The sequence below is a fragment of the Galleria mellonella genome, unplaced genomic scaffold, assembly GCF_026898425.1.
Source record: "Galleria mellonella isolate WM207_F2 unplaced genomic scaffold, CSIRO_AGI_GalMel_v1 utg40, whole genome shotgun sequence".
Taxonomy (NCBI): Eukaryota; Metazoa; Arthropoda; class Insecta; order Lepidoptera; family Pyralidae; genus Galleria; species Galleria mellonella.
In genome coordinates, this window is record NW_026442094.1 from 4,917,774 (window position 1) to 4,940,991 (window position 23,218).

The 23,218-nt window shown below is 33.4% G+C and overlaps 1 protein-coding gene and 1 non-coding gene across 2 annotated transcripts in view; both read left to right on the forward strand.

Annotated features, from left to right (window-relative positions):
* The window catches only part of LOC113520385 (tRNA (adenine(58)-N(1))-methyltransferase catalytic subunit TRMT61A), a 91,953-nt gene that overhangs the window by 60,547 nt on the left and 8,188 nt on the right, over positions 1 to 23,218 (forward strand). The window lies entirely within an intron of this gene.
* Positions 13,544 to 13,682, forward strand: LOC113520447 (U4 spliceosomal RNA). Its single transcript, XR_003402351.2, has one exon. It is a non-coding gene; the product is annotated as a U4 spliceosomal RNA (small nuclear RNA).

A 23,218-nucleotide genomic window follows, 5' to 3' on the forward strand; every position in this document is an offset into this window, starting at 1 on the left:
CCTTCACTGGTGCCCCGCCGGTGTATACCGATAACGCGGGTGAGGTTACCATTCCATTATCATTCATTAAAAAAAAAACTTAATACACACATGTAGGTATAATATTATTATCTATAAAGTTGACCTTACTGTTAATTTGTCTCATCTGTTTTCTAATCTATGATAGCAACTTACAACTTACTGCTCTCGATTCGATGTGTAGAAAACTTATAGCCAACAGTTGTCACGAGGTTTGCTCATACAAGTAAAATCGATTTGAAACCATGGGAAATAAAATACGGGGGAGAAAACATGGGAAAATTGTTGCCACGGAAATTTACGGTGCTTTTATATTTGGCAAGATTCGAAGGTGGATTGAACATTTGAAATTTCAGAGGAGATTAGATTACACTTTTTTTTTCTTTTTTTTTTTAAGATACAGATTTAAATGTTTAATCAATAATGTATTTATATACGCAAAGTGCAAAGATATCAGATATATGTATACCAGAGGGAGACTTTGTACAAAAGTCGTCTGCTTGATTACATCTGTCCCATTTGTGTTTCTGCCGTATAGCAGTTATGTTTGCATGGCTGTGTTTCGGTTTGAAGGGTGGGTTATAGCAATAAAATTATACCATATACAGAAGCAAATACACTAGTCCTTAGAAATAAAAACGCATAAAGGATGTTGTAGGCAACACAGTATACTTTATTATGTCCATTGTACTGTTCATGTCTGTAGACGACAGTTACCACTATCCATTATATGGGCCGTCAGCTTGTTTGTTAATCTAAGTTGCATAAAGGAAAAGGAATAGCATCGTATAAGGGAATATCCTGACAGTAGGTAAATTTAAATATTTTTCTAAATAATCTACGCAAGCCTTTTATTTGTTACTTAACATGACAAATAAACTGAGAGCCCACCTAATGGACAATAGAAACCTTCGCCTATAGACACAACGACCCCATGAACATCACAAAACTCTGTGATTCTTTTGGTACCCCCTATGTACTACCATTCTTGAGGACTATGATGTTACGCCTTTATACCCTGTAAATTCACAGTCATACCTGTCGCTTTTCAAGTTTACATTAAATGCAATAATTCAAAATAATAAAATTTATTAAATTTGTCTTTCAAAAAGTTCATAATAATTGAAATTATTTTTGTATCAAAGAAACATAAAATAAAAGCTATTCCGATTTCTATTTCCCATAATATCCGATACCCGACCCATTCATTAAATAACAGGGCGTATATTTCTCACAATACTCTTATTTTATTAACACCTAAATAACCTTTAGTTTAACACTATCCAGCACGATAATATCTTCACTCGGCCTATATACCTCGGGACTACAAAGGTGTACCGTTAGTACTGCCATCTATAAATCGGCACTTGACAAAATAATAGGCAAGTCGGAGCTATTAACGCCCAAGAAGATATACTGCAACTACCCTCAATCAGATACTGTTAATATAGCCAGTTGTTTTGTTGCTCTCGAAGATATTGTACTTGATTAAATTAAATTATTTATAAATATACATATAAATACTCTATATGGCATTATATTCTCTTTATCTTCAAAGTAAAGAGAATAGAATGCCAAAAGCCTTAGGCCTTTTCTACAGAAAAACTTTGTAGAAATTTTATATCTTTATCCTACTCGTGTTTCTACCGTGAAGCTGCTGTCGTATAAACGTTAATTAAAAACGTTAATTAAACGTTGTATTATACCTATTCTAAAATGTGAAAATCCATTTTTTATGTCTGTTAGAATAGTGATGCCCTAAGGTAGTTTCATTAAAATTAATAACGAAATAACACTCGGTTTTTCTAGTATCCGATTTTATTCATTCCATCTCTTAACGTTACTTATTCTTCTAGTTTTCCACGCAGTCCTCATTCCCTTACATAATATATCCAATATCCACACCAATAATTCTGCAAGTGATCATTATTTGTAAAATATGATGTGCATTATAAACGTTCGAGCCACGCGATCGCGTTTATCGAATCAAAACCAATAGTAATATATCGTATTGATTAAAGGTGTTACGAATAAATTATAGGTGTTATCTTTAACATAAAATATAACGCTTTGCATGTGGTTGCACCATCGCGAGTGATTGCATTAATCTATTGGTAAAGTATACTAGCGCAAAACACTCGCTTTACTCGTATTGACACCTTTTTTTTAATGCGATAAAAATGAAATAGAATCTTACCTAGGTATTCGGCATATGCTGGTGGAGTATCAGTGATTAATAATAGGTGAGAATGAAACCAATTTACCACGAGTAATGACGTCAGATTCCAGTGAAGATCATTATGTCATTAGACTGTTAACCCTATTACTAAAATTCCTTTTTTGACCCTCTCATTGACATCTCCTAATTATAGTTTTTGTCATTAATAACAAACTGTCTCCATATTGAAATTATATGCAGAAGAACTAAAGTTATCGTTATATCCTGGGGATAAGGTATATTTTAGCCGTTCATACAAACTTAATCTAAAATGAATAAATCATCATCTGAAAAAAAAAACTGAAATGGCAATGAACCGGCCATACATCTTCAAGAATAACGCACAATAATACCTTATATGGACAAACATCGTGTAGAAAGGGAGGGAAGATTTGTCATAACCCTGGAAATTTTTATCACTTAAAATTTTCGAATTTAATACTTAGTGAAATTAATTAATGGACTTCATACTCGCCTATCACCATTCATCCCCCACTAACGTATAGCGATAGTATAGACGGAGTGACTAATCAATTTTAATTAAAAAAAAAACTAGTGTGTGCGTGCGTGCATGCGTGCGTGCGTGCGTGCGTGCGTGCGTGCGTGCGTGCGTGTTACACACTGAACACAATTTAAATTGCTGCTTTTATTTGCGGAATTAAAATTTCAAATATAGTCAACTCTGTGTAAATATCTCAAACAAATAAATATTATATCAATAAAAATAATAGTCAAGCCTGTTGTCTATTTTTAATATATGATGATCATTTATGGTCTAAGAGTGCTAAAACGATATCTTTAAAGACAATAACATGAATCTTGTTGACACTCCATTAAAAACGTAGACAAATAAATTTATAGAATTGTATATTTTATATTATATGTAGACATTATATTGTTCATATATTATGCTTCATGTATTTGTTAATTCTGAACTCTTATTGATAAATCTGTCAGGTCGATAGTCGAGTTAGTCGCAAATTATTATTATTATTGTCGTTATTAAGTCGTTATTTTTGTGAAACAAAATCCTGCTTGTCGCATCCTACTTTCTACTAATTATATGTTAACATGTTTTTTTTTATAACGTAAAAGGCATACGTACACGCGGCTCACCTGAAGGTAAGTAATTATCGTTGGTCATAAGCATATCATTACATATCATCATTACATTATGTATCATCTTATGTTTTAAATTATGATATGACCTACCTTTTTACAAAATTTCATTCAAATCCGTTCAGTAGTTTTTGCATGAAAAAGTAACAAACATATACAATCTATACAAATCTGTACAAATTTTCTCACTTTACTCATTTATAATATTAGTAGGATCCCAAATTCTATTTCATACCATAATAGTTTCAATTACCAAATACATCCAAACACGTCACTATTGTGTAAATGAAGCGTTGTACAGGTCGTGCATCATTCAGCACGCCCGGATTTATTTACACCGCTAAGTATTCGTACGTTACCGAGCTCTTTGGCTCACTTCACAAATCTGATTTAGAGGTATGCCATCTAAATGAGTTATGTCTGATGCGCTGCTGCTACAGTTGAGAAACACTGTATATTGCATGTTGCAATGAATGGCGGTACCATTTTGATCTAAGAAACTACTTTAAGAGGACCTAATTTATTATACTCAGATGATAGTACCTATATAAGGGCCCATACCATATATTAGGGTCAATTCTGGAATGCCATTTGTGTAATCCTATTTCTAAAATTAAAAATTCAATCTGTTATCACAGAAATTTTTTTATTGTAAGGTCATCTATACATATAATAAAATCATAACTGGTCACTGTCTGTACATGGAAGATATATAAGAAAAACTATTATAGGGAGGCTTTATGAACGCAATAGAACCCAAAACAATGATTTTTAGAATTTTTGTCTGTTTGTACGTTTGTCTGCACGCTAACCTCAAAGACGGCTTAACCGATTTGAATACGGTGTTCACTAATGTGTTGTGGTTTGCTCCTCTTAACATTTAGTGTTTATTTTATTTCAATCGGTTCATAAATAAAAAAAATATATCAATCTAAAGATTCACATATAAAATGCTATACTCGTATAATACCCGATCAGAAGAATTGGTTGAAACTTTATGAAGGTGTTAGGTACGTAGTTATCATTTAAGTATATATTACAATATAAGACCGGATGCATGGAGCCATCTCCTTCCAATGGAAATGATATATGAGAACTACATAGTTAGAAACGGGCAACGTCGCGGGAAACGACTAGTATATAATATTAATCTGTAGTCGTACTATCCTAGATGTATGTCTCTAGTATTATACGTCATGATCTATCAATAGATCCAATAAGTATGTGTATGGAAAAATAGAAACGTGATATATACCGGGTCGAGTTTTTTTTTTTATGAAACCAATAATGTCAAACAAGCTGACGGCCCACCTGATGGAACGATAATGAAACGATGAATTAGTTAAACAGTGAAGAAGATATAACAAATATGAAGTACTTTTCTAATAAATTTAATTCGAAATTTAAACCAAAAATTATAATAATTTTAGTTTATGTTGGTCCATAAAACAGTTATTTCATAAAATTATTAAATTAAAATATTAGGTTAAGAGACAAATTTAATGAAATGCCATCTCAAAATCGGCTTCAATGCATTATCTATCAAATTTCAAAGGAATTTAAACAATTTTTATGATTATTTTATGTATCAATGTTTATACAGATTTTATTATTAAAATGGTATATAAAAATACACCTTAATGTTAATTTAATCATGGAACCAAAAATATATTTATTTTTTTTACTTTTTCATTATTAATTTTTTTTTTCTATAAAATATTTCGATTATCATTACATCATACAAGTAGTTTATTCATTTGATAATAAAAATATTAAAAAAACTTTTTTAAAGTCGGTTAAAAGAACATTGGGAAGTAAAAAATCTATTAAATAATATCTATCTATCTATTAGATTTTCTAATTTCCAAAATTACGTAACGTTCCGTTAGCACATAGTGCCATATGCCATGGATCTTTTAAATTTGGTAGATGTGGTATCTCTACTATCTCAATCAACTTACTTACTTAATGTACTTTATTAAAACGTTCAACCTTATTTCTCTGCGCTTCAATTTTATATTCAAACGAAATCTAACCCCGCGAATACAACATTGTAAGTGACAACGCGGGTACACTATTTCGGGGCCATTCGCTATTTGAATTTACGAGTGGACGTCACCGCGCGCCGGATTAAGACGTCAGCCGCATGTAGTTCAGCGCTAGGCAATAAATTACCCTGGCAGAGGAGCGTTTCCCACGAAACCATATCAAGATTGGGGCGCGCTCGGCTCGAGGCCGCTCGAAACGGGGACACGGCGAAATGCTTTATTTTCCCGCTCGATATATTTCGCGTGACATTGTGTTTGCGTTTTGTTAGCTGTCACTCGGCCGCACTTGTGCGTGTGCCAGGGGATTTATGCTCGTGTAGGAATCAACTTGCACTAGGAATGCAGTTGTTAGGAATATATTATGGACGTCTAACTTTATTAAAATAGACAAATATATTTTACACTGCTAAAAACAGCGACTTCTTTCGTGATAAACATACCCATAAACCAATATATATACGACTAATGGAAGGCGAGAGATGGACAACAGCATCCCTCTTAAATTATCTCCAAAGCCTAACTGCGATTGCCAATCCGCCTGCCAAGCGTGGTAACTACTGGCACCCCCGCCCAAAGGGGAGGCTTATTACCAATGGATAATTAAAGGGTGACATGATGATAATGATAATATATATATATTATAGGACTCCATGTAACCGCACTATTCTGAACCAACACAGAGACGATATGGTTCACGAATGCGATTAACAGAAAAAAGAATGCTCCAGTCTCAAGAGTTGGCCGTACTATGCCAGCTCACTAAGTGCTTTTTCACTCTACGTTTTATGAGCTTTCTTTACTTTTCTGTATCTTTGTACATCCTGTATTTCACTACCATATCCCATCTGTCAAACCAAAACAGCTATACCAGCATAGCTGCTTGGTGACAGGAACACAAGTAGGACAGAAATACATATACACATTTGCACATTTAAGATTATTTTCCATTCTAACCTAAAACCCTTGACCTCAAGGGCGTATATTTAATTTGAGATAAGTCTTTGTTATGTTATGTTACTTTGCGAAGCTTCAGTCGAATCTTAAGATGGATACCAGATAAATTTGGAGTGAGCGCAGTCCACCTGCCCTCTCGCTAAGTGCACCTATGCAGACGACTTTTGTTTCTCCCTCTGGTAAAATTATTTTATATATTTATTGACCAAAAGAAAATAAGGTACAGAACGCGAACTTAATGCTAGTAGGATTCTCTACCAGTCAACCTTTGGAATGAACAGTGAATTATCAGTAAAGATATTGTAATCCTGTTAATATTATATATGTGAAAGTTTATAAAGATTTTGTTACTCAATTACACTTAGACGACTAAATGGATTTGAATGAAATTTGGTGCTTTGTTAGGTTATGTCCCAATTTAACAGGTGTTAAATTACTTTGTATGTTCATTTACGCGGGAAACAACTAGTTTACAATGTACCAATTAGTGCATACCGCATAGGGCTACCTTGAGGGCGACGCAATTAATTATACAAACACAATCCGATCACATCCGTAATTATGATTGATCGAGCCAGCGGCCGAACAATAGCGTGTCAGAAATGTAGAAATTATCGATTGATATCCTTGGGTCACGATATGAAAGTGGACAGTTGACGAATGACTGACTGACTCACTGGTTAAATATGCAACGATTAAAAATCCAGTCGGCTACATAATTTCACCTACTAATCTTACCGCGATGTCGAAAAATTAAGAATCGTGAGTTTACGTGTTTTACAACGTATTACTGTAGAAGATAGGGGAAGGAAACTAAGCGCAAGGCCTTGCCTAAATTTATAGCAGGGAACGAGATGGGATTGTTAGTAATGCGGACTACTAGTCCCATTGCTACCAATATGCCCTGTCAGGTAGACCTTCACGTGGTCCCCATTGGAAACAATCATGCCGAATTCCACGTGTATTCATCACGATGAGCTAATTGACCTGCCATTTCATTCGTACCTGTCATCCCTCACTGGTGCCCCATCAGTGTATACCGATAGCGCAGGCGGGGTTACCATCCCATTATCATTTATTAAAAAATATTGTTTAGGCTTCGTCAAATTACATTCCTGTTGTTCAGTTATTATGTATAAAAATAGTAAAAATAATAAAAATTAAAGGGTAAAATTTGGGATTTAGATTAATTATAGAATATAAATTTCACATATCTTTGCCAGTTCTTCGCTATTTTTAATTCTACTTTTTTTAACGGAATTTGCATCCGTAGCCGCAATTTTAAATTTTGTCAATTTCTGAAATTTTGTCAATATTATAATCAAATATTTTTTTAACGAAACCTTGAAAATTTCTGTCAACACCTAAACTAACTAAATAACTTTACGTATTTACACTGAACTATACGTTAAATAACTCTCAGATAAATTGCTTCACATTCAATATCTTCGCGTCAGCTCGTCGGTGGTTAATTTTACTGTCACTCATTCCAAATATAGTTAAAACCTAAATTTAGTACAAATATCAGCTAATGAAATTTATGACTTAAATTATTCGACTCAAGTCTCGATAAAGTAAACTGAATTACGATCTTATAACGCTTAGTAATTTAGCGGATTCAATGTGACCACGGCTGGTTTGACCTAGTCTCAACGCCGAGATTAGGTAACACTAAATATTAGGATCAAAGAGAAGATTTAGAGGAAAGGAATAATAGGGAGTTAAGTCCCCACTCCTAGGGATATATTCCATCATCTACCTCCATGTGGTACCCTCTAGAAACCATCGAAGTTCATTTTTGATGGAGTTCTCACGATCTTTTCATCCTCACCTGTCATTCCTATTTGGTGTCTCGCCAACGTATACTGATAGCGCAGGCAAGGTTGCCATTCCTCAACATTCATTAAAAAAATGGTCCAACTCACATAAAAAATCAAATTCATACATTTATTTGCTTCTACTCTGACTGTCCACCTTGTACGGATGAAGGTAAGATAAAAGTGATAAAAGTAATGAAGTCTACGTGTACACAGACAAATTATATAAGCCGCACACACATACATACTGTCAAAAAGACACAATTCAATTACAGATAGCCGCTTTTATCCGAATGATAACCCTATCGGTGAAAATTGTGGTACAAGGTAGAAGTTCCAGCGATTTCAAAAAGTTGTCTTGATTTTTTTGGACACGTATACATTTATCGTATTAATTCCATAATGTAACGATTTTGACGATCAATATACACCTATATTATATTTGAGAGATTACTTAATATAATTGATAATTTTTGTCAACTACTGCAGATAGACAGTCGTGTCGTTGGAAGAATGAGTGTGATCTGAAAACTAGCAATGTGGTATCATCAAATTAGTTTTTAAAATAATCTTTCAAAATTATTAACATCAGCATAAAATTATTTTTCTTTCAAACAATACCTGTCTCATTTTACTTTCGCATTGTATGACTTTTCCGTCAACTTTTCTTTCGTTCCCTATGACGTACTAAATAACATGCAGGATATAAACTTGACGCCGTCACACATAACATGGGCCACCTCTAAATCCACGAGACAATGGGTACCAGACGGTTACTAGATCGGGGTCAGAGCGGGTCACGAGTTGACGTACCCGCATGTTTTGGGGTCATAAGCTACCTACAAGCTTTCTCAACTCCATGGAAATATTACTAGAGTTCGGATATTATCCTGACTTTATGTTGACAAAAATCAAGAAATGATTGATTGTTTTACTTGAGTTTACAATTGTATTTATAAACTCGACTAAAAAAACTTTCTGATTTCAAGAAATGTCATCTATAACTACATATCTTAGTACATGTAGTACATACAAAACGTATACGCTAGCGGTGTACCAGTGAGGGATGATCGGTGAGAATGAAAAGACAGGCCAGTTTTTTTTTTTTTAATGGGTGATAATGAAATGCTATCCCCGCCTGCGCTATCGGTATACACTGACAGGGTACCAGTGAGAGTTGATAGGTGAGGATGAAGCTGGTCAGTTAGGCCATCATGACGAATTCAACACGAATTATTCAAAATAGCTTTCAGGGGGAACCACGTGAAGATCGACTTGATAGGGGTATATTGCTAGCAATGGGGCTGTTAAACTCTAGACAGGCCAGTTACGCCATCGTGGAATTCAGCAGGATAGCTGTCAGGGTATATTGCTAGCAATGGGCGGTACCATTACTAACAATCTCTTCCCCCCCCCCCCCCCCTTCCAAGTTTTGTTACCCCAAAATTTTGGTCGGTCTATAAAATTTCTATTTTTTAATTTTCCAATCAGAACTCCTATCCAATCACCAATCAAAATTTGCTAGATCAACTTTAATAACAGCAGATAATAATGATATATATCTGGATAACTTCTATACCCGTTATTGAAAATCAGAATATTGCATCACCATCTATTTCATACATCATAAACAATTCAAATAACGGGAACTGGTTTAAATAATAGTAAGATTTTATCAAACAACTAACGAGTTAAATTAATAGCTTGTAAAAATAACTATTATTACTGCAAAGCCAGTTAACTTCAATACCCAATATAATATGATAGGAATAATATGTAAAAAATTAACAATTAAAAATTTATTTCCTGACTGGCAACATTTGAATAGCGTCGAATAGTCAAGGCAGCAGACACTTATTGTACAATGTAAGAACCATTCAACACCCATAAGGCAAAGGTTATATTGCGCAACCGATAATGAGTTCAGTTTGATGGCATTGTCTCTGTGTGCCAGATTAATTGTGGCTCGATCCCAGAGATTGCTCTCAAGGAAGATTTCTATCTAATGAATGTAGACCACTTAATGTTCAATGAGCTGTTTGAAAGGCACGTGTTGCTGCCAATAGAAATAGAAATCGAATTTAAAGAGTTTGAGTTTTTCAGTTGTAATTAAGAAGCCGACGTCCGTTGATACTTTCAATTGTATTTGAATAATGAAACTGCCGATTCCTTTGCATGGTCTTAGATTTAAATAAAAAGTAATAACTGTGGATTTTTCGCAACTTGTGGATTAACTTCAAACTAATTTTCTATCTCAGTCTAATAATAATAGTTAATGGCTTGATGTTACTACTGAAGCACAGAGATCACTTTGAATTCATGATTGTAATAAATTGTAATATATGTTTTTTTCCATTCATTTCTCATTACATTTATCTCAATATTCATTCCCTTTCCGACCATATCATCTATTCCTTTTAATTTAATATTTGAATGGAAGAATTACATTACAATATAAAATTAGATATAACTGTTTATAAAGGAGCAAAATTTTTTTTTTTTATATTATCGATTGTGCCAAACTAACTGACGATCCATTTTATTGAAAATATTAATTGATGCCCACAAGTATGAACATCACCAACCTTATAAATTATTTTTTTATAGTATTCAAAACTAATTTGCTCCCAAAGTACTACAATATAGTTAAAAATAAATAATAAGGAGAAACAAAAATATACCTAAGACCGACTTTAAGGATTTTCTTTTCCTAAAATTGTATCACCAATGTCTTATTGCTATTCACTTTAAACCCTGGTACTCAAAATTACAGTAACTGTTTTTATTAGGTGAGATGCATTTTTGCCACTGTCGTAAAAGAAAAATTATTCTCACTACAACTTATTATGTCTTATTACTTGTATATTGTAGATCACGAAACTTATTGTCACATTTTTCATAATGGCAACAAAAGAAATCAATAAAATAGTTCAAACAATGGAATTTCCTGGTTTTAAAATGACCGAGCAACATTGAATAGTTCGTGATTGCACGGTTAAAATGCAACGAAACAATATACAATCAAACTTTTCACGGTATAGTTGGAAGGGTTGACTTTTTCAAATTTTTTTTTTGAGGTTAACTGTCGTTTCATTGAAGGTGTTCAGATGAAAAAGAAGATCTAACATCGTGAGCGATGGACCATATCGGGTCACGACATCGCTCCCGACCGACGACCCGTCGGTTTTCCACTGTTATCGACACTGAAACTTGCGAGATATTTAAGAAAAATATGCAGACTTTTAATTAGAGCAATAAAATCAGACAATATTTTTTAGAAATTTTATCTGTTTGCCTGTATATTTACTCCAACATCACCCTAAAACTACTACACCAAATTTAAAGTATTTTTCATAGTTGTATTTCTGAAGATTTAATTGAAAATTTGATGTATGTTTTACTTTGATATGCCATCTAGAATTGTATTAGTTTTCTTACTTATGAAATTTACGCATCTTCGTATGCGTAAATTTCATAAGTAAGACCAAAAAACTAGTGGTAAATGTAAAGACACATTTTAACTTTTGAAATCATAATACCCATTAACGATACGTATACATGAATAATTGAAACTGCATTATGTTTTTTGTTTTAAAAAAAAGTTTAATTGTATTATTCAGCAATAAAAATCACATCAATAAACACAAATACACAATCAAAACTAATTATCAAACATCATGTCTATGGGGACATGGCCAACTACTTTGCCGGTGATAGTCTAATATTTGTTTTGATAGATCTTGTCGCTATGGACATGGCAGGAGTTACAAGATGGCTAATATTTAAACTTGTTTATTTTCACATACAACAGACTAAAGATATATTTGTAATCTTGATTTTCAACTCCACTAAATAAAACTCGTTTGCCGTGTGGTCCCGGCATAGAATTAGCCACCCCTTACTTTCTCGTGAGTGTCGTAAGAGACGACTTAGGGAGGGCGAGGGACGGGCAGCAGCGTCCCTCTTAAAACATCTAATGCCTAACTGCGGTTACCAATCTGCCTAACAAGCGTGGCAACTGCTGGCAAAACCGCCTAAGGGGGAGGCTTATGTTCAGCAGTGAACAGTTAAAGGCTGATATGATGATGATGATGAAATAAAATATGCTTACAAAACAAAATACACGAGATTATTTACAAAAAAAATTATATATTGCTCCAACCTCTATGATTTCAACCTTCCGACAGATAAAAATATAATTTACGTAAAAAGATGCCTTATGCATTACGCAACCGCAAACTTGCAAACAACTTAATTCGCCCATAACAAGTTTGCTAGCAACATATTAAAGCAGATGTAAGTTGTTCAATCGATACAATGGAGATGCGCGCGGTGAGCCGACCTCCGACACGGAAGTCGAGCGTCACAAACATACAAAAAACCGCCACAATACCGGATCGTGACTGGACACCGGGCCGGACCGTCCCATTCAGTGGATCCCTTTGAGAAAACTTTACGTGCAAGTATTTTCGCGGCGCACAATTCGATCCGCTCAAGTTTTGTTTGTGTCATCCTCCCACACAATGATTAAAAATAGAAATTGTAATTTGCTTCTGAGAGTTCATTGTTGTTTTTCAAACGGTTTTGATAAAAACAAATACTGAAATGATATTTCTAAAATTCAATAAAAAGGAATAGTTCTAATATCAAATAGTGGATAGACTTGGAGCGCTAGAATTCCTTCACCGTGAAACTAATTCTCGGGGCGAGAAGAGATTGTTAGTGCTGGGCTTATTAACTCCATTGCTAGCAATATACGTTATTAGATCGAACTCCACGCGGTTCCCCCTCAAAACTAATAATTAAATAATTGATTTATTGTAGAATTGGTCACGATGGGCTAACTGGCCTACCTTTTTATTCTCACCTGTCATCCCTCAATAGTTGGCACATGCAGTTTGACCATTTTATTATCATCCAATAAAAAAATAACCTAATTCTTGAATATGTGATGGAGAACCTCGGATCCTTTGAACGTGCCAAGGAAAATATTTTAATTTCTAATAACATTTATCCATCACATATTCTTTCGCCATTATTTGTGGTTGATGAAGAAATGCTTTATTCTTATTAATTTATAATAATAAATAATGATCACCCACAACCGAGTCAGTTTAAAAAAGTTTATTTCCTAAATTGACCCGATTGACAAAAATAAACTTAATGCTAATGACCTAATATAATATAATTTTATACCGTACCGTACCGTATTATTATACAATACAGAAATATAACCCAAGCATGTGTTAATGAGCAGTCTAAAAATAGGTTCTGTATCATATCACTAGATGGCGCTACTGTCATTTTAGACCGCACTTTCATTTCATATTTTATACACAATACATCCTTTCAGCTACCATTATACATTTAGCTTTGCGCAGTGGCAATATCATAATCAATGAGGTTAATCCGAGATGTGATTATTGCTAGTTGAAAACTTTAACCAATACCCCGCCACGTGGAGTGAAATACCGTCCGCTATGGCAATTTTTGAACGGCCGTAATGGCCTAATAAATAATAAATCCAATTTTTATAAATGTGCCTTGTATGTGAACAAACATCATTAATTTCTTTCTGCTCACCTATCTGTGATAAATAAATAAAACAAAGTAACAGTGTTATATCCAGACCCAAAACAATTTAAAAAAATCATTCCTGACAAGAATCGAACCCGGGACTTCATTGACTCATACTAACATGCCTACCAACGAGTCGCGAACACTATTAAAAATAAAGATATTTAAAAGAAAATTAATAATATAATTATTAAATACTATCTTTTAACCGCGACTTCGTCCGCGTAAACAAGCTAATGGCCCACCTGATGGAAAGTGGTAACCGTCGCCTAAAGACATGAGCAGTACCATGAACATAACAGAGTATATTGTTTCGAATTTCGAATACAGTATCATAGTAATCGGTTAAGCCATTAAGGCACTATGTGGTAACAAACAAACTCACTTTCACAATTTATAGTATTAGTGAGGATTTTATGTATGAGTATAAATATATTTTAGGTATCAATAAATAAACTGCAAGGCACCTACCGCATCTCAAATTTAAAACGTGGTCCTGAGTGCATTAAAAAGTAAGTATATCATAAAGATTATGCAAGTCATGTTTATAATCTGTAATCGAAGTCGGTTATAAATTATAATGACCGTAACAAAAAGGATTTCGACCCGAGACAAATGCATCGTCAGATTACATTTCGATCTATATTTAATAACGGCTGAGATTTGACATTCACACCCAGTGAAAGTGCGGGCTTATTATGAGTCGATTCGATTGATAATCGATCGATTGCGCTGTATAATCGCATTATCGAATCACGGGGGGCCCATTCGTCCACACGTGCCGTTTCAATGGCGGCTCGTTTAGTGTTAATATTAAAAATAGCATAGAGTAAGAAATAAACAGTAGGTTCAAAAGTCTAAGACACTATATAAACTATCCGTCCGCTTTTCTTTTCAGTTATTTGCATTTTCAATTGCATATAGCTTACGGCCTACCTGATGGAAAATACTAACCAAGTAGTATTTAAACTGTCAAAAAATCAAACCCGAAAATGAAAGACTGAAGTCTTTTGTACTGCTTTATCGAAATATGAAAAATTTGGAGCCTCCCATACTTAACTGCAAGATAAATAACTGAAAGATAAGCAAGCTGAAATGACAATGGGTTGATCACATAATTCGAAAGACTGATAACTGCTGGGGAAGAAAGGTTCTTGAATGGCTACCCTGTACGAGCAAACACAGTGTAGCATGACCCTTCACTAGATTGAGTGCCCATTGCCCATCTCAAATTCATTGCCGGGTGCCAGAGGATGCAGTTGGATCAGGACCATTCCTTATGACAGTCTTTGTAGGAGGCCTATGTTTAGCAGTGGACAGATAATGGCTGATATGATGATGATGATGATGATACTTGACTGCAACTGGAAAGCTGATCGCCTCGTAGTTTTTTAAAACAAAGTACTTTGTGGCGAAATCTGATGAAATTAATGAATATGCCTTCAAGATGCGTGTTCAATCTCACCTGTTGAGTCTTCTAAATCAAAACAAGTATTCGAATAGGCAGTAATTCATCATAAATATATGTATATATATATATATATATATATATATATATATATATATATATATATATATATATATATATATATATATATATATATATATATATATATATAGAGAGAGAGAGAGAGAGAGAGAGAGAGAGAGAGAGAGAGAATGTATTTTGCAAGAACATTAAATCCGCTTTTTGTATCACATTTTATGGTCATAATTTCAATAAATAAATAAAAAAACCTGCGTTCTTTTAGAGAAAAATGTCCAGTCTAGCAGAACACTAAAAGCATGCTAAAGATTTCACTTTATCTGTATAAATAAAATATATTTTCTGCACTATACAAAGATTACTTAATCTTTGGTTTAAACGAACGTAATCTATAGCTTTGTTTGTATAATAGATTGCTTATCTGTCAGTAGCGTTGATCAAGGCAAAAGGCATTTGATTGCAATCAAAACTAATTACAATAATTAATTTTAATCCCTTCACTACGAAAATAAAACGTAACGGTGTGAAAATGACAGGCCATTTGTTAAAATTTGAATCTTCGGTAAGGTGACCATGTGACCGGTTTGTAATTTATCACTCTTGTTTTTCAACGCTCAATGCCCTTTATTTCAATTTCTGATAATAAATAAATAAAATATATTTATGATCGTAATACTCAATGCGATAGTGAGAGACTGTGTTTCAGTTTGAAGGGTGGGATATGACAATGAAATTACAGGGTGCACAGGCATAACACCTTAGTCCTCAGAAATGACAACGCATGAAGGGTATCACGGGTGACACAGTATACTCTGTTATGTCCATAATACTGTTCATGTCTATAGGCGATGGTTACTACTTTGTATCAGGTGGGCCGTCAGTGTGTTTCCCATTCTAAGGTGAAAAAAAACTATACCGTTTTATACACTAAAATAACACACGTAGATATTAAAATCATTATTAGAAAAAACAGTGTTTCCAATGCTGACAACATTGCAGTAAAAAACTCTTTCGATATTTAAAAATAGGGAAATATAAACATAATCATGTCCGATAACGTTTAAAAATTTACAATTTAATTTTAAGTGGACATATTTAAATGGAGTTGCGAAACTCGAATCAATCAAAACATTTCGTACTTAACCTTATATATACATCGTTAATGAAGCATGAGGACAAGATATCCACGCATGTAACGCGAGAAGAGGTCTTAAATGTTTAAAAACATGTCATGTTTTTCAATATCTTAACGCGGAATGTATATGAATGTAATAATGTAAACTACATTAAAATGATTTTGTGTTATTGTGTGCACACTCACGAAATAAAAATTTATGCCACTTTTTTTTATATATTTTCCTTTTTTTTTATATGTAGTCTTTTATTTTTTTTGTTTTTGCATATGTATATATATCTGTTATTATTTGTGTCCTGTCAGTAATACAAATAAATTATATATCATTCTATAATATTAAAATATTTGATTTTGTGGTCCTCACTAAATATTTATTTAGTTTTTTTTATTTTTTTATTTCTATAACTTACAAGTAAGAATATAGAAGTTACATTTTATTAATATATCTATTATTTTAAAACGTTTCAATATCTGTATGTTTACAAACGTTAATAATTTGTTCTTTGAATTTTAAATAATTTACTTAATAATTAAGAAGTCTGATCACTTTACAATTTTTTTTTATTGACCCTTCTCGCACCATCCATATCTATATACATATATAAAAATGTTGTGTCACGATGTTTGGTGGTCGCAATCCTCCGAAACAGCTCAACCAATTTTTATGAAGTTTTTATATGTATTTGATATGAGAATAGATCGTAAAGTATATTTCATACCGCTAGGTGATTAGAGTGTCCCTATCCATAAAAAATAATTTATATGGCAGAAGAACACTTTGCAGAGTCAGCTGGTATACTTATATAAGTGGATGTGGATTGACTGACTAACTTATATCGACGTACAACCAAAACCCACTGAATCAAGAATCTTGAAATTTTGCAGATAGGTTGTTTATATAGTGTAGCTGAAAAATCAGAAAGAAATTTGAAAATTTAACCCCTAATTGTGTAAAACTGTATGGAATTTCGTCAGTTTAAAAGTTAGACATGTGAACATTTAAATTTAGGCACTTAGTTGAAATAAAAATTAATAAGTTTTAAATTTAGTCTTTTGCTAAGAAATAGTGTGTTATATCGTTTTCGAAAACCGAATACCACACACGAGCAAAGCCACGAGCAATTGCTAGTTCTTAGTAAAATCCATTTAATAATTTGTTCCATAAATCTATAAAAAAAAAGCTAGCAGAACTACATCTATTAAAGAAACTCACTAGATGGCGCTGTCCTAATACGTTCCATAAAAACAAGATCTCCGAACATCATCAGTATTCATGTAATAACATGCGGTCAACCAACCGATTTATCAGCCGATGAAAGATAAAGTGAGTGTCACAGTAGCCGCTTGGGGTCGGGCGACACGCGCGGAATGTCACATCGGAAGCGCGTGCGCACGTGAACCGATGGCATCTGATTGAATGGAATTTCGTCCAACGAAAAGTTAATCTGCTTTCAGAGAATTTCAATATAATATATGCATAGATATTTTAAACCGACACCCAAAAGGAGGGGTTCAATTCAAAAATATTTTTGTGTGCATGTAACGCGATATCTTCGACAATTAGATATAACTCTATCATCTATCTATTATCATAAGTCTTTTTGTAATCGAGGTTTCTCCTGCATTAGTCCTAAGGTAATTTAAGTAAGTTTTAAGTTTAGGTTTTTTTATGAATTTTTTTTTATATTACGATTTATTTTTATTTTTATAATTTAAGTCATATTGATATCCATGGAAAAAAAAACAACTCTATATAAAACTTTTCACTAAACCGTTGACCAAATAATATTATATACCACTGTTATAGGAGGAGACACTTATTTATTTATATCTACTCTTTTTGCGCCATTTAAAAAATAATAAATAGTGAATTTTAGTGATAAATGATACAAAAGACGTCTATCGCTACGCAATCTCTTCCAGACAACATTTAAATAGAGGACATTAAGAAAAAAGATTTACCCAGTATGCTATTCTTAAGGTGAAATTATAAATTTACTTTCAAATTTAAAGTAAAATCAATAAAGTCTAGATAAATATTGAAATAAAAATGTATTCCCACAAAAATATTAAAACGCATAAAGAATTAGAGGCAAACAATTTATATTTGGATTTGCATAAGGATTATTCATGTACACTATAAATAATCCACTATAAATAATATAAAAACAACTTAAAAATGTAAATGTATGTAATATAAAAGCAAAAATATAAATGTGTTTTATCTTAAATGCATTCACCTCTTCTTTACAAATTTGTTATCACTCTACCACCAAACCAATAATCATCAACGCGTACCCTAATGAGAAACAATAAGTATAAAAAATGCAAATTATAAATGCAAAAACATCGCAGGAGTCAACATATCAACGTAAACCGCAACACTTAGAAGCACAGATATAATTACATGGAACGGACATCTTAAAAATCATTGTATTTATTTACCTGTAACTTCAATAGGGTTGAATTTCTGAATTCAGCTGTGTAATAGCTAGTGTGACTGATTCTAAACTGATTTTGGTAATGAATTAATAATAATTATTATCTTTCTTTGACGTGTGGTCCCGGCATAGAATAGGCCATCCCTTCCTACCTGTGGCTGTCGTAAGAGGAACCTAATAGAGAGCGAGGGATGTGCAACAGTATTCATCTTAACACATCTCTACAGCCTAACTGCGTTAGGCATTCTGCCTGCCAAGTGTGGCAAATATTAGTAAAACCCCCCTAGGGGGAGGCTTATGTTCAGCAGTGGACAGTTAAAGGCTAATATGATCTTTAAGTAAAAATTAAGAATTTTCATTCATTCATTCGTAATTAATTCGACAAGATGTCAATAACTTAGGCACTGCGCACACTTAACTAAATGAGCTCTAAAAATCGAACTGTTTACATGTTCTCCGAACGAATATACAATGACAAACACTATTAGAGATAAATTTGAAAAAAATATTTAATTAAAAGTTATCAGTTAGGTACACTACTTAATTTATACCTTTAAAAATAGTTATAAGAGTGCAAATAAATTCTTTTCACAATAATTTGGGTCTACTCCCATACGTATTTTGTCATGAAATCCAACGCGAAATCGCTGAATACGAATTTAGCTAAATAAGAACCTTGTCTTACCATTATATATATATATATATATATATATATATATATATATATATATATATATATATATATATATATATATATATATATATGGTATATATATATATACTGAAAAAATCCTAGTTCCCAAAATACAATTAATACAAATTTGAAAGACAGGAGCCAGTTTAATTAACTGGTTACATAAAATATCCCAAACCAGAACCTTCTTTTAGAAATCGATTTACAATTAATGTCTCATATAAGATAGCATTTCCAGATTATTTTATATTTGAGTGACGCAGGAGATACAGCTCGTGATTCATGCGCTCCCATTATTGACAGATGGCGTCGTAATGGCTCGATTGATTTACGATACTCGAGTTAATCGTTGTGTAATCGAGTATATCCTGCCGTGGACTCGATACTCCCTCCCGGTACTTCTTCGACGAGGTGCGTCTTTATCGAAGTAGGCGCTTATTGTGGACATTTTTCAATTTCTTTATAATAGTATATTATTTTATATTTCTTTATAATAATATTAAACTATTATTTTCAAAATATTAGTTTTAGAAATAAGTTTAAAAAATGGTGCCTCAAAATTAACCCTATTGTCTCTCATCATTATCTTAGCTATTATCCATCCATTACTGGACATAGGCCGCCCCCATAGGTCATCGGAGAGTTTTGCCAATAGTTGCCATGCTCCGCAGACGAGTTGGTAACCGCAGTCAGGCCTTTGATAATCTAATAAGAAGGACGCTGTCGCCCTTCCCTTGACCATAAGTTCCCTTAGTGGTAACGCATTTTATTCCGGGACCTATGCAGTCGTTGTCTCTAATTATAATTATGACTGTATTTTTGAGTACAATAAAGAGATTGTTATTCCAAAGACAAAATTCCAATAAGTGGTCAATAACATTGTTACAAATTTATGCAAGTAACTTTGTGTCATAAACGATTTTTTTTTATACAACTTAGAATGGCAAACAAGCTGACTGCTCACCTGATGGAAAGTGGTAACCGTCGCCTATAGACATGAGCAGTACCATGGACATAACAGAGTATACTGTTTCGCCCATGATACCCCCCATCCGTTGCCATTTCTGAGGACTCAGGTGTTATTCCTCTGTACCCAGTAAATTCACGCCATATACCGAAACACAGCCATGCAAACAACTGCTTCACGGTTGAAACACGAATGGGACAGAGGTACCCAAGCAATCGACTTTTGTACAAAGTCTCCCTCTGGTATAAATAATTGCCGATAATTTGCCGATTCATCAATACTTAAAAAGGAATACCAATTTATTATAATTATTGCTTGTTATAATAAATATTACGTTTTAGCTATTAATTGGCTAACCGTTTTTGGGACATTTTTTACACTAAATATTCCATCTAAAATTATATGATTTATAATCGTAGATATAATTTTCTGGTACCAATTTATGTGTATTATGTTATAAATTACTTTTTGCTAGCTTTATGCCTACTACTTCGTACGCGTGGATTTCAAAAGTAGGAAAACCATTGACATGTATCACTGCTAGATGGCGTATCAAGATGAAATATACACCAGTTTTTAAATTGTAAAATTAAATTAGTAAGTTAGAACTTCATGAAAACAACAGTGAAAAGCGCATCTAATTTCATGGAGTAGTATAAAATAAGGTAATGCTGGAATAAACACAGACCGACAGACATAATTTCTAAAATTGTATAAGAATTTATGAGACAAAAAAATATAGAAGTTATAAAGCAATCACACATAACTATCACGTAAAATTGTATAAAAATATGTACCCGTTTTTTTCGAAGCGTTTCTATGAAGACTATCTATATAATCTAAGGTACAGACATCTTCTAGTTAGGATTTTATTCTAACATATTAATAACATTTAAGAGACCCTAAGACAAATAAGTTTTTACAACGCCTCCTCAATACCACCTGCCACCATCGATGCGGTATCAGTAACACAGGTATTGACCGCTACCGACACTTTTCAACGTATCTTAAAAGCGGCTTTATTTATTTCTTATTTATATCCCGTCTCGTACGCACTCTTACGTCTAAATCCAACGGGTGGCGTTTATCACACATTGACAGTAACGGCGACAGAATACATGCACCGGTGATAAACGTTTTTTATTGTATCACTTTTGGCAGTGTATGTATTTATTTTATTTATTTATGAACCAATACTTACAATATATAAATACATAAAGAGGAAATGTACAAGCATTTTTTTTTATAATGGATGATAATGGAACATTGCTGCTCTAATAGTGTACGCTAACGGGATACCAGTGAGGGATGATAGGTTAGATCAAAAAGGCAGATCAGTTAGCCTATCGTGACAAATTCAACGATAAATTAATCACGATGGTTTCCAGAAGGAACAGCGTGCAGATCGACCTGTTAGGGTATATTGCTAGTAATGGGATTGCTAATCTCCGTTAGTTACTTTGTACAAAAGTCGATTGCTTGGGTACCTCTGTCCCATTCGTGTTTCAACCGTGAAGCAGTTGTGTTTGCATGGCTGTGTTTCGGTTTGAAGGGTGGGATATGGCGTGAATTTACTGGGTACAGAGGAATAACACCTGAGTCCTCAGGAATGGCAACGCATGGGGGTATCATAAGCGAAACAGTATACTCTGTTATGTCCATGGTACTGCTCATGTCTATAGGCGACGGTTACCACTTTCCATCAGGTGGGCCGTCAGCTTGTTTGCCATTCTAAGTTTTATAAAAAAAAAAAAAAAAAGTAAAAATCCCTTCTCCCCCCCCCAGGAACAAGCAGTTGGAAATGGTGGTTTCATCACTAATGCTTTAGGGGAAAGGGTTGTTAGTAATGGAATCTAATAGCACCAGTGCTAGCAATATACCCTGGCAGGTCTACCTGCAGGCGGTTACCCCTGGAAACCATCGTAATTAATTCTTGAATTCGTCACGATGGACTAACTGATCTGCTTTCATCCTCAACTATAACCATTCACTGGTGTCCCGCCAGCTTATACCGTTAGCGCAGGAGGGACTTCCATTCCATTGTCATCGATCAAAAAGAAACCTTTTTGAAGAGAGAATAGTCAAAAATAATGTAGATGTAAAGTACTAATATTGGTTGTATTTTATTTTATTTTAAAATACACAAGAAATTGCGAGATTTCAGAATTATGATTAACACTTAAATATATAAATACATCATAATCTTCCTACCCTTATCCCAATTATATAAATTTTGAGATCGACGTAAATATATAAATAATAATATAAAATCGTATAGTCGTGTATAATTCTACTTTTGGTTAAAAATAACGGCAGTCGAGTTATCCATTGTTCTTAGCTGAAACTGCTTTCCGAATTGAGCGGTAATATCAATATATTGTTATTACTATTATTAGATTATTTATAATATTTTTAAATACTATTAAAAAATGCTTACAATTAAACTTACTTTAAAATAATTTATATGCATTCTATTCTTAATATATATTCTACTTATTAGAATGTGGTACTAATAGATGGTTATTCTATGATTTTTATTTTATTCATCACACTTACAAAGATATATAGAGACAAGCAAATAGCATTTTTAAATGCTATAATAAATCAAATGTAACACTAATCAAACTGCTCTATTTTGCTGGTCCGAGTGTTATCTAGATTTTTTTTGTCCACAAACGCAAGGTCTACGACACCATCGCACCGACATTCGGCGCGGCATGGCATGGCATGCGGCACGAGCCGTC